General features: G+C 39.0%; 2 pseudogenes; one reads left to right on the forward strand and one right to left on the reverse strand.

Annotated features, from left to right (window-relative positions):
* Positions 1-323: 323 nt before the first annotated feature.
* LOC110285138 lies at positions 324-2108 on the reverse strand (annotated as a pseudogene).
* A 12444-nt stretch (positions 2109-14552) lies between these two features.
* LOC115029925 lies at positions 14553-14662 on the forward strand (annotated as a pseudogene).
* The last annotated feature ends 1015 nt before the right edge of the window (positions 14663-15677 follow it).

Below are 15677 nucleotides of genomic sequence, written 5' to 3' on the forward strand. Positions count from 1 at the left end.
TCTCTTTTCCTTCCTTGTGTTTTGTAAGGACAAAGTTTTAGATCATACTATGGCTAGAAGGAACTCATTGATTCTAGAGTAAATACACACACACACACACACACACACACACACACACACACACACATATATATATATAAAATAGTACATTACTGACTTATTTAATAGATTAGCTTTAAATTTAACATGACAGATTTTTTTTTAAAACAGATCTTGCCTGAGTTTATTTGTAAGAACAGCATAGGACACAGGTCATCTGCAAATAGTGTGTGGGGAAGTGTGTCACAGCAATCCGTCTGTCTTCACACTGGCAGGAGCCTTTTCTATGGGGCCTTCACAGGGGCCTGGGTACCTTTGAGGGCCTGAGCACCTTTGGGAGCCTGGGCTGGAGCTGAAGCCTGGGCCTTAGCTGGAGCTTTGGCTCCTGCCTTGGTTTGGACTTTAGGCTTCAGTTGGCCGAGCCTCTGACCCTTAGCCATGTAGCTTCGAATCCGCTTCCCAAGCTTAGGGTGAGCGATGAAAGCCAGCCGCTTGAGTTTGGGGCCTTTTGACATCTTGGGCTTGATGGCCTGAGGCTTCACCAGGGCCTTGATGGCCTCTGCGCGTGCACTCACTGCCTTTGCATTGTTGGCCTGCATCTTCTTCAGGCCTTTCTTGTGCTTCTTGGCAAAGCTCATGTTCCTCAGGAACTTGGGCTCAACCCCCTTAAGAAATTCGTATCTTTGCGACCAGGGTTTCTTGATGCCATTTCTGTGCCATTTGCAGGACTGGTTGTATGTGGTGTGGTTCATGTCTGCACGGTAACCAGTGGCTCCCGCGCGCCTGGGACCGGAAGAGAAAACAACATGACAGATTTTTAAAGTGTAATCTTTGATCATATGTATGTCTATGTAATATGTGTGTGCATATGTATATGTATACATAAAGATATAATCTTCTCTTGTGTTAGATGATGTCTTAAGAGTTTCCATTGCTGTGAAGAGATACCATGACCAAGGCAATGCTTATAAAGGCAAACATTTAATTGTAGCTTGCTTACAGAGGAAAAAGTTTAGTTAATTTTCATATTCGGAAGCATGGCAGCATGCAGACAGACTACTGGAGAAGTTGAGAGTTTTCCATTCACATCTGAAGGCAACCAGGAGAGACTGCTTCCAGGAGACTAGGAGTAGGGTCTGAAGCCCATCCCCAAAATGACTTCAAGGCCACACCTACTTCAATAAGGTCATATCTCCTAATAGTGACACTCCCTGAGCCAAGCATATTCAAACCACCACATTGCACTCATTGGCCACCATAGGATTGGTCAAACACATGAGACTATGGGGGCCACACCTAACCATAGCATAATAAAAACTATATTTAGCTCAACTTCAAAAGCTTTTGTAGTCTATAGCAGCCTCAACAATATTAAAAGTCCAAAGTTCAATGTCTCTTCTCAGATTCATCCTATCACTTAACTATAATTCACTATAAAATCAAAATAAAAAAGCAGATCACATACTCCAACATCACAGGATATACAGTACCATTCTAAAACTTCATAGGAAGGACATAATGGACCAAAGCAATATCAAAACCAGCTGTGCAAACTCCAAACTCTGCATCTCTTTGTCTAACTCCTTTTAGCTTTGATGACTACAACACAATTCTTTTGCCTGGGCTGGTTCCACTCCTTTTTAGTAAATTTTCATGGCAGGTATCTCACAGCTTTGGCATCACTAACATCTTGGGGTCTTCAAGACAACTTCAACTTCACAGATTTTTGTTCCAATGTCAGGGATCCAACATGATCTGGGCTTCTCCAAAAAGCTTGGTTCACACTTCTATTATTGTCCTCTGTAGCACTCCAGGGTCTGGATGGCTCCACTCCAGTGCTGCTGATGTTCTTTGTGGTCGTTCCATAGTACTGGCATTTCCAATTTGCTGGTGTCTTCTGCTGCAACTAGGCTTTACCAATAGCCTCTGCTAGGGTCTTTTTATAGTGCCAAGCCTCAACTTTGTTACATGACTCCTTCAGTCCTTGGACATCAACTGCAACTGAAGCTGCACCTTCATCAGTGGCCTTTCCTGGCATCTCACAGTGCCAAGCCTCACCTGTACTCCATGATTCCTTCATGCCTTTGAAACCAATACCACCTGGCAGCATGCAGGTAGACATTTCCTCAAACAAGGCCATACTTCTAATAGTGCCACTCCCAGGGCTAAGCATATTCAAACTACCACAGTTAGTCTGCATCTCAATAATATTAACACAGTAATAAATACTGATTAAATTTACAGTAAATATATATGCATCTTTGGATAACAGTATGTTATGTCAACAAAATATAATTTTGTATAACAGGCACTGAAAGTTTTGTCATATAATGTTAAGCTTTTATGCCATGTGAATATTTTTGATTAATTCATTCATTCATTCATTTTATATCCCAAATCCTGTCCCTCCAGTCCCTCACACAGTCCATACCTCATTCCCTCTCCCCTTCTCTAAGAGGGTGGTGCCCCTCCCTTCCCAGCTATTTCCTCAATCTGACACATCATAGCAGTGCTAGGCACATTCTCTTCCACTGAGGCCAGAAAAGGCAGCCCAGTTTAGGGAGTATATTCTACAGGCAGACAATGACATTAGGAATAACCCCAATTCCACGTGTTGGGGGACCCATATGAAGCACAAGCTGCACATCTGCTACATACCCTGGGGCCTAGACCCAGCCAATGTATGATCTTTGGTTGGTGGCTCAATCTCTGAGAGCCCCCAAGGGTCCAGTTTAGTTGACTCTGTTGGTCTTCCTGTGGAGTTTCTATCCCCTTTGGTTTGTGCTTCCCACAACTCCTCCATAAGAGTACCCAAGCTCCATCCAAAGTTTGGCTGCGGGTCTCTGAATTTGTTTTAGTCAAATGCTGGCTGAAGCCTCTCAGAGGACAGTCATGCTAGGCTCTTGTCTGTTAGCACAACAGAGTATCATTAATAGTGTCAGGGATTGGGTCTCAAGTTGACTTGTATATTGATTGGCTATTCCTTCAGTCTCTGCTTCATCCCAAGTCTATGCATTTCTTGTAGACAAGATAAACTTTGGATTGAAAGTTTTATGGGTGGTTAGTGTCCCTATTGCTTCAATAGCATTCCTGCCTGGCTACAGGAGGTGGCCTCCTCAGGTTCCATGTCCCCACTATTTTGAGTCTCAGCTAAGGTCATCCCCAAAGATTCCTGGGAGCCTCATCCCTCCCAGGCCTCTGGCACATCATCAAGATGTGGCCCCATACAGACCAGCTGCAGATTTCCATTCATTATCATGGCCCTCTGGCCTTCTCACCTCTCTCCCCACAACTGCTCCTGAACTCCCTCATTCCCCTCCATGTCCACAGTCCCACACAGTTCTCCCCAATATATCTACCTCATATGACTATTTTATTTGCGTTTCTAAGCGAGATTCAAACTTCCTTGCTTGGCCCTTTCCTCTTGTTTAGCTTCTTGGGGGTCTGTGGAGTTGAGGGTGGGTATCCTGTATGTTATGGTTAATATCAACTTATAAGTGACTACATACCATGCATATTGTTTTGAGTCTGTTATCTCACTTAGGATAATATTTTCAAGTTCAATCCATTTGCCAGCAAAATGCAAGATGTTTTTCTTTTTAATGGCTAAATAGTATTCCATTGTGTAGATGCAGTATATTTTCATTATTCTTCAGTTGAGGGACATCTGGATTGTTTCTAGATTCTGGCTATTACGAATAAAGCTGCTATGAACATAGTTGAACAAGTGTCTCTGTGGTATAGTAGGACATCTTCTGGATACATGCTCAGGAATACTATAGCTGTGTCTTCAGTTAGAACTATTCCCAGTTTTTTGAGAAATTGACAAATTGATTTCCAAAGTAGTTATACAAGCTTGTGCTCCCAATAGCAATGGAGTGTTCCTTTTGCTCCACACCTCTGCCAAAATCTCACTTGAAATTTTGACCTTAGTCATTCTGACTGCTATAAGATGGAATCTCAAAGTCATTTTGATTTGCATTTCCCTGATGACTAAGGGTGTTAACATTTCTTTAAGTGCTTCTCAGCCATTTGAGATTCCTCTGCTGAGAATTCTCTGTTTAGCTCTGTACCCCATTTTTAATTGGATTATTTGGGTTGTTGGTGTCTAATTTCTTGTCTTCTTTGTAAATTTTGTATATTAGCTCTCTGTTTGAAGTAGGGATGGTGAAGATCCTTTCATAATCTGTAGGCTGTCATTTTGTCTATTGACAGTGTCCTTTGCCTTACAGAAGCTTTTCAGTTTTATGATGTTCCATTTATCAATTGCTGATCTTAGACCCCGAGCCACTGGTGTTCTTCTGTTCAGGAACTTGTCTCCTGTACCAATGAGTTCCAGACTATCCCCCACCTTCTGTTCTATTAGACTTAGTGAATCTGGTTTTTACTTGGAGCTCTTTTATTTGTTTGGACTCGAGACTTGTGCAGGGTGATAGATGTTGATCTATTTTTATTCTTCTACATGCAGACATCCAGTTAGACCAGCACCATTTGTTGAAAATGTTTTCTTTTTTCCATTGTATGGTTTTACCTTCTTTGTCAAAAATCAAGTGTCTATAGATGTGTGGGTTTATTTCAGGGTCTTCAGTTGGATTCCATTTATCAATGTGTCTGTTTCTGTACCAGTACCAAGCAGTTTTTTGTCTTTGTTTTGTTGTGGGATTTTTTTAATCTTTTTTTTTTTCCTCATCCTAATTTCTAACTTTAACATTACCTTTTCTTTCTACAGGACCATACTGTTACATCTTTATTTTGGCATTTTTGTATTCTGATATAAAAACATTTTGGATACCCCCTGCAAAAGACTTTGAATCAGGAATATAGAGCTATTTTATTCATTAACCCAATAGATACTTACTGGAGTGACCATGGATACTGCCTGTTCCTCAGATTCTCTCTAAATAATGAACAGATAAGTAAACAGCAGTTTCCCCTTTACCTCTTCATAACACTATTTACCCTTTCTTGAAAGATCCACTCCCCATGGACCCTTACTACCTACCTAACTTCTGTAATTATTTGAATCGAAACACACATACTGAAAGGTTAAAATCTACATACATACCTTCTTACATAAATATATACATAAAGATTAAAATACTGCATATAAGATAAGATATGTGATATCTGAATTTCTGAGTTGGGGACAAATATCTCAGTGAGGATATTTGTCTCTGCCTTCATCTATTTACCTGAAAATTTCATCATTTCATTGTTTATTTTTCTTAACAGCTGAGTGATACTCTGTTTTGTAAATATATCACATTTTATTATCCAATTGCCAGTGGATGGATGTCTATGATATTTCCAATTTCTAGTTATTCAGAAGAGAGAGGTGCTAAATACAGTTGAACTGAGATGATGCATAAAATAATGATACAATTTATTATTTTTATTAGATATTTTCTTTATTTGCATTTCAAATGTTATCCCCTTTCCTAGTTTCCCCTTCGAAAACCCCCTATTCTCTCCCTCCTCCCCCTGCTCCCTAACACACCCACTCCTGCTTCCTGGCCCTGGCATTCCCCTACACTAGGGCATAGAACCTTCACACGACCAAGGGCCTCTTCTCCCATTAATGACCAGTGATGGTTAATTTCTATTATTTTGATGTTGGTGGTATTGGTGTGCATGTGTGTTTGTGTGTGATTCTCTTGTCTTTGCTGATATGGAATTACTTATTTCCTGTGTTCTCTTGGATGTAGCTATCCTCCTGGGCTTTGAGTTTTCCATCCAGTATTTTCTGCAGGGCTAGATTTATGTATAGATATTTTAAAATTTGGATTTGTCTTGAAATATCTTGTTCCCTTCATTTATGGTGATTGAGAGTTTTGCTGGTTATAGTAATCTAGGTTCCCATCTGTGATTTTTTTTTTTTTTTTTTTTTTTTTTTTTTTAGAGGTTGCAAGATACCTGTCCGGGCCTTTCTACCTTTTCAAGTCTTTGTTGAGAAGTCTGGTGTAATTCCGATAGGCTTGCCTTTGTATGTTATCTGAACACTTTCCCTTGTCACTTTTAATATTCTTTCTTTGTTCTGTAGATTTCATGTTTTGGTTTTTATGTAGTGGGAGGATTTTCTTTTCTAGTCCATTCTAATTGATGTTCTGTTAGCTTCTTGAATGTTTCGATGCATCTTTCTTTAGGTTGGGAAAGTTTTCTTCTATGAATTTGCTAAATATTTTCTAGTCCTTGAAGCTGGGGCTCTCCACCTTCTGCTATTTCTATTATTCTTAGGTAGGTCTTTTTGTGGTATCCCAGATGTCCTGGATGTTTTGTGTCAGCAGTTTTTTAGATTTAACATTTTCTTTCACTGTGAAGTATCAATTTTTTCTACTGTATCTTCTCTGTCTGATTTTCTCTTTTCCATTGCTTGTACTCTCTTGGTGATACTTGTACCTGTTGTTCCCATTCACTTCCCTAGGATTTCCTTCTCTAGGATTTCCTCAGCTTGTATTTTCTTCATTGCTTCTATTTTCAGGTTTTGAACAGTTTTATTTATTTCCTATACCTGTTTAATTATATTCTCCTGTGTTTCTTTAAAGGATTCATTCATTTCTTCTTTAAAGGTCTCTATTATCTTTATAAGATCGGATTTAAAGTCATTTTCTTGTGTTTCAGTTGTATTAGGATGTCTATGGCTTGCTGGTGCAAGATAGCTGGGCTCTGGAGGTATCATACTGACAGGGCTTTTGTTGTTTGTGTTCTTTTGTGGGCCTTTAGGCATCTAGATGGTTTAGTCCCTGAATATTCTTGTTGTAGTAGGTATTAGGAGGGTGCCTAACCTCAATGGCCTTTGGTGGGTATCCTTGAGCTGTAAGATTCTGGATCTGCAGGTCTGATAAAGATGGGCAGGAGAATGGAGGTCCAGTAAGGATAACAGCCTGCTCAGGGCAGCTGAGCATGGCCCAGAAAACTCCACAGGCAGGGAAGATGGGTGCAGGAAAGGTGCTAGGTGAATATTTTATCTTAATAATCTCTCTCTCTCTATCTCTCTCTCTCCCACCCCCCGACATGTTTGTGTGTGTGTGTGTGTGTGTGTGTGTGTGTGTGTGTATGTGTGTGTGTGTCCTTCTTGGAAAAACACTATATACTTTACATTCCAAACCTTAATTAAATATATTTTGTTTCCTACCGAGGACTGGTGAGGATATTCACAGATTCCCTGGGCTTCCCTGCTGCCTACTGTGTTGCACATTCTTATTATGCCATAATTCTACTCACAACTTAGCTGTCTTCATTCTGACTTTATGTCAGGTGTGCTTTCAAAACATGGAATATTAATAATTTTCAAATCTAGTTGTAAAATTGGTTATTTTCTGGATCTCAGCTTCCTCCTGCTCACAAAAGCTACTTGCCATCAACCTATATGTGTTCTGGATGTCATGCCTTTACAATTCAAGGAAGGCAGTCAGATAAATATTATTTCTTGCATTTATATACAAGGTCATGTCAAATCAGAACACCTGATTAGAAAATTTTATTCAAATGTAAATCAGATCCTGTAAATTTTCTAAACCTGAAATAATAAAGTCACTTAAAACTTACCAATAAATAAAAACACAGACCCTCTAAATGTTCCTATCTTAATAAACAACTATTTCCTTGCCTATTGAAAACTATTTATCTTAATGAAACATGAAAACTTCAATTATGTGTAGTGTCTTAGAAGATTTTCATTGTTTTTTATAGAATATCCAAGACTGATAAATTTATGGATAAATAGCATTGTTTTGGCTCATAGCCTCAGAATTCTAAGAACATTGTGACTGTATCAGCACCAACTTGACATCTTAGGGCTTCCTGGTGGGAAGGCAGTAACTTCAAATTGGAAGAGAAGAAAATAGTTCCATTCCACTCAAGCAACAGCTAACTCATTACCATAAATAAAGCAATCAGTTCATGGGTCAGCTGTAGTTTGAAGGCCCTGCCACCTTCTAACACAGCTTCATTATAAACCACGACTCACTTTGTGCTTTGGTGGAGAACAACCCATACAACCACAAAAGGATGCAAAAGTGAAAATAACAATGAAACAAACTCCAGTTATATCAAATTCAGCTTCAGAAATTACATACTCAAGACGAATACAGCTTTGGCAATACCTCTACCTACTTCTGTGCTTAGGCCCATCAACAATTCTTATGAAACAAACCTTAGAAGCTCTACTATTTAATTTGTAAACATTTCCACTATATATTTCTAAAATATATGTTGAAAATAACATTTTCATTGTCATAAGCAAAAATATTGTTGTGGTTTTACGTTGTTTTATAAATTTCATAGCTTTATAACAGTTTGCATCTATCAACTCTGAAAATTTTAATGCTTGCATGTTGAAGGAGATTGGGCACTTATTCTGTAATTTTAATATTTATAGTGTTGAAGGAAACCAGGTATTTGTCTATAATTCTTTAGAGTCTAGATTTTGCAAGCTGTATCTTTGAGGTACTCAACAAGTTTTGAAACTATTTTTATATTTTTACTTTCCTTATAGATTAGCACTTGGTCAAGTGGTTTAATAAAATCTAGATATTGGGTTTTAAAGTGAAATATATCTCACAAGCTCAGGTATTTGAATACTGGCCTTCAGCTGGAGGTAGGCTTTGAGGTGGGGACTGAGAGGACTGTCTTGGTCAGTGGGTCGGCCCTAGAGGCTTCTTTTCCAATCCGACTTGTTGTCTTCTTTGCTTCCAGGGTGTGGAAATGTGGTAGTAGCCTCATGATTCTGCTGCTGTTCCTTTCCTGCCACTGTGGACTGTCTCTCCTAGAACTGGAAGGCATAATAAACTCTTCCTTTCCTAACTTACTTTTAAATCATGGGTAATGAGAAAGTGTTAAGTACATGAAGCAAATGTACTTGGTAAATGTCAGTGAGCTTTCCAATGTGAGACACTGGATGGTTGCCTGTCTTTTCGCAGCAGTGAGAGTCAATGACCAGATCCTTAAACTTATTCAAGGTTGTAAAACAAAGCCGTTTTAACTCTTCCATCATTTCTTTAGTCACTTACAAATATACAGAAATGCCAGTATACTTCATACTTGATAGATGAATTTCTGAAATACATTTGTAAAAATAGTTTCAGACACAAAATTGTATAGCTTGTATAAAAGTTCATAGGACATGTAGAATACTACACTTCAAAAAATGAGCCATAATTTGAAAATGACTTGCAAGATATCTCATGTTTTGTTTCTCTTGGGCTCGAGAAAGTTATTTGTGTCCCATTGCTCAAGAATTCTAATCCTGATTGTGATGCTTTTACATGTAAAATAATTGTATATGTAAATACACAGGTAATTACATGTAAATACATGGAAAACATTGTAGAAAATGATGAATACAAAGAAGAAAGAACATTATTTATGATCTATTACATAGAGATTTATACAGTATGTATATTTCCTCAGCACTTTGTAGTCTATTAAAATCTAAGTCAAGCCTGGTATGCTGGCACATGCCTTTAACCCCAGAGCTAGGTAGCCAAAGGCAGGAGGATTTTGTGAGTTCAAGACTAGCCTGGTCTATAGAGTGAATACAGGACAACTAATGTTATCCAGAGAAACCCTGTCGTGCACAACAACAACAACAAAATACAAATCAATAAACAATACTTCTAGAGATGTTGAACAGAGAGAAAAAACACCAGTTAAAAATGTTATTATAGTAAACATATATAGCATAAAATTTTTTGTAGCAACCATTTTGAGATGTGTTACTCAATAGCATTAAATACATTAGTGTGCTCCACAACCACCAATACTCATTATCCAATCACAAACTATGTAAACTCTGTGGCTTCCTGAAAAAAATATATATATACACATATATACACATATACATATATATGTGTATATGTATATATGTGTGTATGTGTATACACACACACACACACTCTAAGTTGCTAAATTTTAGTACTTTATTTACTTTATTTTATTAAACAATGAAATCATAATAAATAACAGCACACCAGGCACTTAGGCCTGCTCTTGCTAAAAGGTGTTTGATTTAGGCCCAGAAGATACCAAAAATCAGCATGAAAGCCTGATGTCACTGCCTTCATTTGAGTCTTTCTTCTTTACTTCAAGTCAAACTCACAGTCATGTTACCCTGTCAAGAAAAACCTGTCTAACTTATGTTACCCCTTTCAAGAATGAAGGCGCACAAATAAGTCATTGATTTAAGTCAGCTGTCACCCTAGACAGCAAAGAGAGCATCCAGAACCCCTAGAATCATCCAGAAGGGATAAGCTGAGGTGTAGCTTGGAGCAGGCTGAGCATTCACAAAGCTGACTGGTAACTCCAAGTAGTAAGAACATAGACCAACTCCATTGTGTCTTACTGAGAGACAGACACTGATAGGAAGAAAGAGAACTTGTGTGAAGTTAGATAAGGAGGCTTGTTGGAAATCTGCTACTGGCAAGCCTTGAGAGATGTAGATTTGAATGATGTAGAATTAGGACAAAGAACAATTTTTCAGTCCTGGTCAATGATGCTAGCGATCATCTTTTTCAGCTCCAGTTCTGGAAGGGGGTCAGAAGTATGAGTGGGTTGGTCCTGCTCCTGCCCTCTAATGTCCTCTTCATTCGCAACAAAGACCATGTTTCTTCTGACGACTCACTGACCAGTTGGCAAGACCCTGGGTCTGAAGAATCTGCTCTTTCTTCTTTCCTTGTAGCAGATACAGTGAGAACATCTATCCTTTTGATAGTTGGAACACAAGCATGTTTTAGGGAAATGGAGCCTGAGTTTAGTTGCCTGCAATAATTTGTGGTTAATGAATTGTCTTAAAGGTTTTATGTGTCTCTGTTCCACTCCCTAGCATGGTAGCTGTCTCATCTCCATTAAAGGACTTTTCTCATTTGAACCGTTTTTTTTTTTTTTTTTTTTATGAATAAGGGCTCTTTCATTCTTCACAGCCTATTTCATTTTATGGTCTTTATTGCATTTTAACAGGGAGACAAATGGCAGTGTAAACAGGGGTGTGGGAGACTCCTTTGCCTTGATTTTATGTGTTTGAACTAACCTCTATTCATCCCTTAGCTCTGGTCAGGGAGACCTTTACTGCAGGCCATAAAGGAATTGCCACCGCTGAAGGTCTCTGGAAGAGCCTTCTGATGGGATGTGAGTCATGGTCTTGGAACAATATTTGTTTTCTAAAAGTGTGCAAGGATTTGTACTGACAATAGTAAGAATGTACATGTAACTCCAGACACAGGTACATAAGTACAAGGAAACATTTATTTATTGTCCATTACATAGGAGGCAGTCTGTATACTTTATTTAGTATACAGATAATATATTCTTATGGTGAAAATTTAAAAGTTGCAGGAGTGTATATAATCCATGCTGATATTATTTTTCTCCCATCAGCAGTAGTTACTAATAATTATATTTATATGTACACATATGTACTTATATTCTTTATGTTCTGTTTACTCATAAATGGGTTAAACATCCAACCTCACCAATTTAATTTATTTTTACTTATTATATTCTAAAAATTCTTAACCATTGCCTTTGTATAATTTTTTTTTTAGCATTTTCTTATTGTCCTCAGTTTCACTATTTTTGTTACTGTTGTTGTAGTTCAAGTTGCAGTGAACATCCTTTAACATCTATCTTGTGATAAGATATATGTCTAGCAGCAGAGTCTATGTGTCAAAGGATGTGTGCATCTTACTGTTGCTTAGATATGACAGACCCTTGCAGGAGCTGCTTCCTTCAGGCCACACATGGTGATGGAGTGTGACTTCAGGCTCTTAGCATGTCCTTCTAATCCTCAGGATTTCTGACAAAAGAAAACTTTAATCCTTCTTTCTGTCCGCTGAGAATAAAAGCTCCAGATGCCTTAAACAAAACTGCCTGAGGCTACAGAGTGGCAGTGTTGGGGGCACGTTTTATGCAGCACAAAGTCCCAGCTCTTATGGAGCCAGGACTTGCCGACACAGAATCCGCACTGAGTTTTGTCACTCCATTGGTTTTTATGTCTTAAAGAAGCTAGATTGAAAGTGGAGTGCTAGAACATTGGAGCCCAAAGAAATAAGGAACTCCAGGTGGTGGGAGGGAAAACTTAAAGCCCAGTGTCAAAGGAGGAGCTTACTGCCCAGGAAAGGATGGCACTCTTGCCTTTGTTAAATCGAGTTAACACATGTGTGTTTCCTGAATTTTGTCATATCTTTATTATAGTGTAGTAATACTGACAGAGAAAAGATAGTGTGGAAATAAAAGTTCCATTTTCCTTTAAAAATTACCATTTCCTAATTTCTTTTGAAAAACAGGAATATAATCAGAGCATATAGTCTCTCTTTCAAATTTCCTTCTCTAGAATGTCAGTCAATTTGGACTAGATGGTTTTAAAACAGGTTTGTGGTGACCTTCAACCTTAGATCCTTCTACCTCCAGCTTCCAAGTACAAGATGGACCATGAATGGCACAGTGCTATTTTTCTTCTCAAATTTTGTTTCTTCTATTTACAATGCAACTCTTAGAGAGGGAAACCATTAGGACTGGAGTGATATCAATAAGGTCCCAGTGGATTTAAAATCTCCTTTCATAAGTGATGTGTGTAAGCAGGTCCTACATGCTGATTCTGCTACTCCCAGTCACTAACTGGTGTTGTTCTTCCTGTGTTCTATGGAGTGGTGTGCAGTTTCTGCCTTAGTTTTACAGAGTAAAATGATAAGGAAGAACAAATAACTCCCCTAAGAGCACACAACTCAAAGCACGTGTTTGAATATACTGTCAGCCTTCAGGGCCTGGGCACATAAATGGTCTTGTTTTTCAGGAGCATTTGTGCAGGAAAAAAGATGTCCTTCCTTCCTTCCTTCCTTCCTTCCTTCCTTCCTTCCTTCCTTCCTTCCTTCCTTCCTTCCTTCCTTCCCTCCTTCCTCTCTTTCTCTTCTTTTTGACCCCTACTAAAAATAAATCAAGAATTTTCTAGACAACTAAAACTTACCTTTGTTGTGAAGTTAGCCCACCAAAGATCACCACATGCCATTCTTTTTTTTTTTCTTTAGGCTTCCTTTTCTTTTCTTTTCTTTTCTTTTCTTTTCTTTTCTTTTCTTTTCTTTTCTTTTCTTTCTTTCTTTCTTTTTTTATTTTGTTAAAGATTTATTTATTTTATGTATGTGAATACACTGTCACAGTCTTCAGACACACCAGAAGAGGGCATCATATCTCATTACAAATGGTTGTGAGCCACCATGGTTCAGGTTGCTGGGAACTGAACTCAGGATCTCTGGAAAAGCAGTCATTGCTCTTAACCACTAAGCCATCTCTTCAGCCCAACCACACACCATTCTTAAAGCCAAAAGAAAGTCTTTACTGCAGGCCAGTTGTTTCATGGAGACTTGCCTAAAGTGTCTTATAGCCCTGAGCTCTTTGTCTTTTAGTCTCTCTCTCTCTCTCTCTCTCTCTCTCTCTCTCTCTCTCTCTCTCTCTCTCTGTCTCCCTCACACACACACACACACACATCTTGGTTGTCATATTTTATTTAGCAAGAAGTAAAACTACAGAAGCCAAAAAGCAAGGTTAGTGCATTTAGAAACNCTCTCTCTCTCTCTCTCTCTCTCTCTCTCTCACACACACACACACACACACACACACACACACACACACACACACACACATCTTGGTTGTCATATTTTATTTAGCAAGAAGTAAAACTACAGAAGCCAAAAAGCAAGGTTAGTGCATTTAGAAACTTTCCTCGAACTATGGGAAAGGTCTCTGATGAATTAGCGCTTTGTTTCTGTTTTACTAGGGGTTGGGGCCTATGTGCTAATCAGAATGTTACCTCTAATATAGCACCAGTCTGGGGGCCTGTTCCATCTTCTGGAAAGAAACTGAAGAAGGCAATAGTAGCTCAAGATTCCCCCATGGCCATGGATTATCAGGAAAAATACTGTGGAAAAAGTTATGTTGCCAAACATTACCTATAGACTCAATTTCCCTGAAAGTTCTAATGATACTCTTTGTGGAACTAGAAAAAGTAATTTTAAAACCATATGGAAGCACAAAAAGATCCTAAATAACCAAGGGAATTTTAAGCTGTAAGTGTAATGCTGAAGGCATCTCAATATGTAATCCCAAGCTGTGCTACAGAGCATTAGAAACCAAACTATACAGTATTAGCAAAAACAAACAAACCATAATCAGACATGTGTACCAGTATAACCAAATGGAGGAGTCAGAAATAATTCTAGGTGCATGAACACATCTACACTTTGAGAAAGATGGTCTCTTCAAACAAACTACAAAAAAATAAAAAGAGTTTACTCCTAGAAAACGAAACCAGACCTCCATCTCACATTCTTCACAAAAACCAATTCAAAACAGATTGAAGACCTATAAGTGATATGAGAAACTTGGACTCTCCTAAAGTAAGCCATAAATAAAGCATTTTAAGACATGAGCATAGACAAGGGATTTCTGGAAAGCAGCATAGGAAATAAACAGGAATTGTCAAACAAAACTACACAACTAAAAACTTTTGCGCAGAAACGTAAATAATCACGGGCCCTAGAGGTGTTGCCGATGTGGCTACTGTGTCATCTGTAGGTGTTGGAAAGAAGAGAAGCTATTTTTATGCTCAGTGTTCTGACATGTGTTGAGGCTTGGCCTTTGCTTGCATTGTAATGCTAACTGGCCCCCAAGGTCTGGTTTACCCCAGGGATAACAAAATCTGCACATACACAAATGATGCTCTGGAATCTTGCCCCCGCCCCCAAGTTATCCACTATTGGTTAAATAAAGATGTAGACAGCCAATAGCTGGGAAGAATAGGCAAGGTTTGAGTTTACCTGGGATCAGGGCCTGAGGAGAATCATGAGAAGGAAGAAGGTGGAGAGAAGAGGAAGCTGCCATGGGGTAGGTGAATCATGAAAACATAGCCAGGAGGCTGGCCAATTGGGGTTAAGAGCTGCCTAGATAGAACATGGAAAATTATAAAAAGGAGTTAATAATGGGGAAACAGATTCTAATAGCACAGAGAGTAGATAACTGCAAGCTCTAATGGTGATTAAGGCTTATTGTAAATATAAAAGTTGTGTGTCTTTTATCTGGGAACTGATCAAAGGCAGGGTAGAAACCCCTATTTGAGCTTAAATAATTAAGACAACAGCATGAACATCTGAATGATTAGTAGTCTAACATTCACTGAAAAATACAAAGCCTAAGATGACCACCAGTCTTGTTCCGTGAAGTCCTGGATTGACTCTCAGTGTGGGTGTAATCAGGAGACAAGAAGAGCACCATCTAAGAATGCAGACCCCGGGTGGGTGTGAGTCTGAGACAGGGCCACTCGGGCTGGTCTGGGTGAGAAGTGAGCCCAAGAAGATCACCAGACCAGTGTCATGGTACCTGGCCAGGGTACTAGCCTGAGATGAACACCAGTTGGGCACCACATAGGCTTGGCAGGGATGGGCAGACCATGCTGAAGGTGACCCCAGCCATAATGGACTAGTGGGGCATAGCATTTCTGAGACCACTCCTGAGACTACCACAGACACTCAGAGACCCTAGTCACCACTAAGAGGAGTAAGTAAGTGTCGGGAAAATGGGAGAGAAAGAGAAGCAGGAGAATGTGGGCACAATGAAGAGAGTTAGAACTGGGGACACGAGGGTAGTGAGGAACAGCT

Source organism: Mus caroli, chromosome 18 (genome assembly GCF_900094665.2).
Source record: "Mus caroli chromosome 18, CAROLI_EIJ_v1.1, whole genome shotgun sequence".
NCBI lineage: Eukaryota > Metazoa > Chordata > Mammalia > Rodentia > Muridae > Mus > Mus caroli.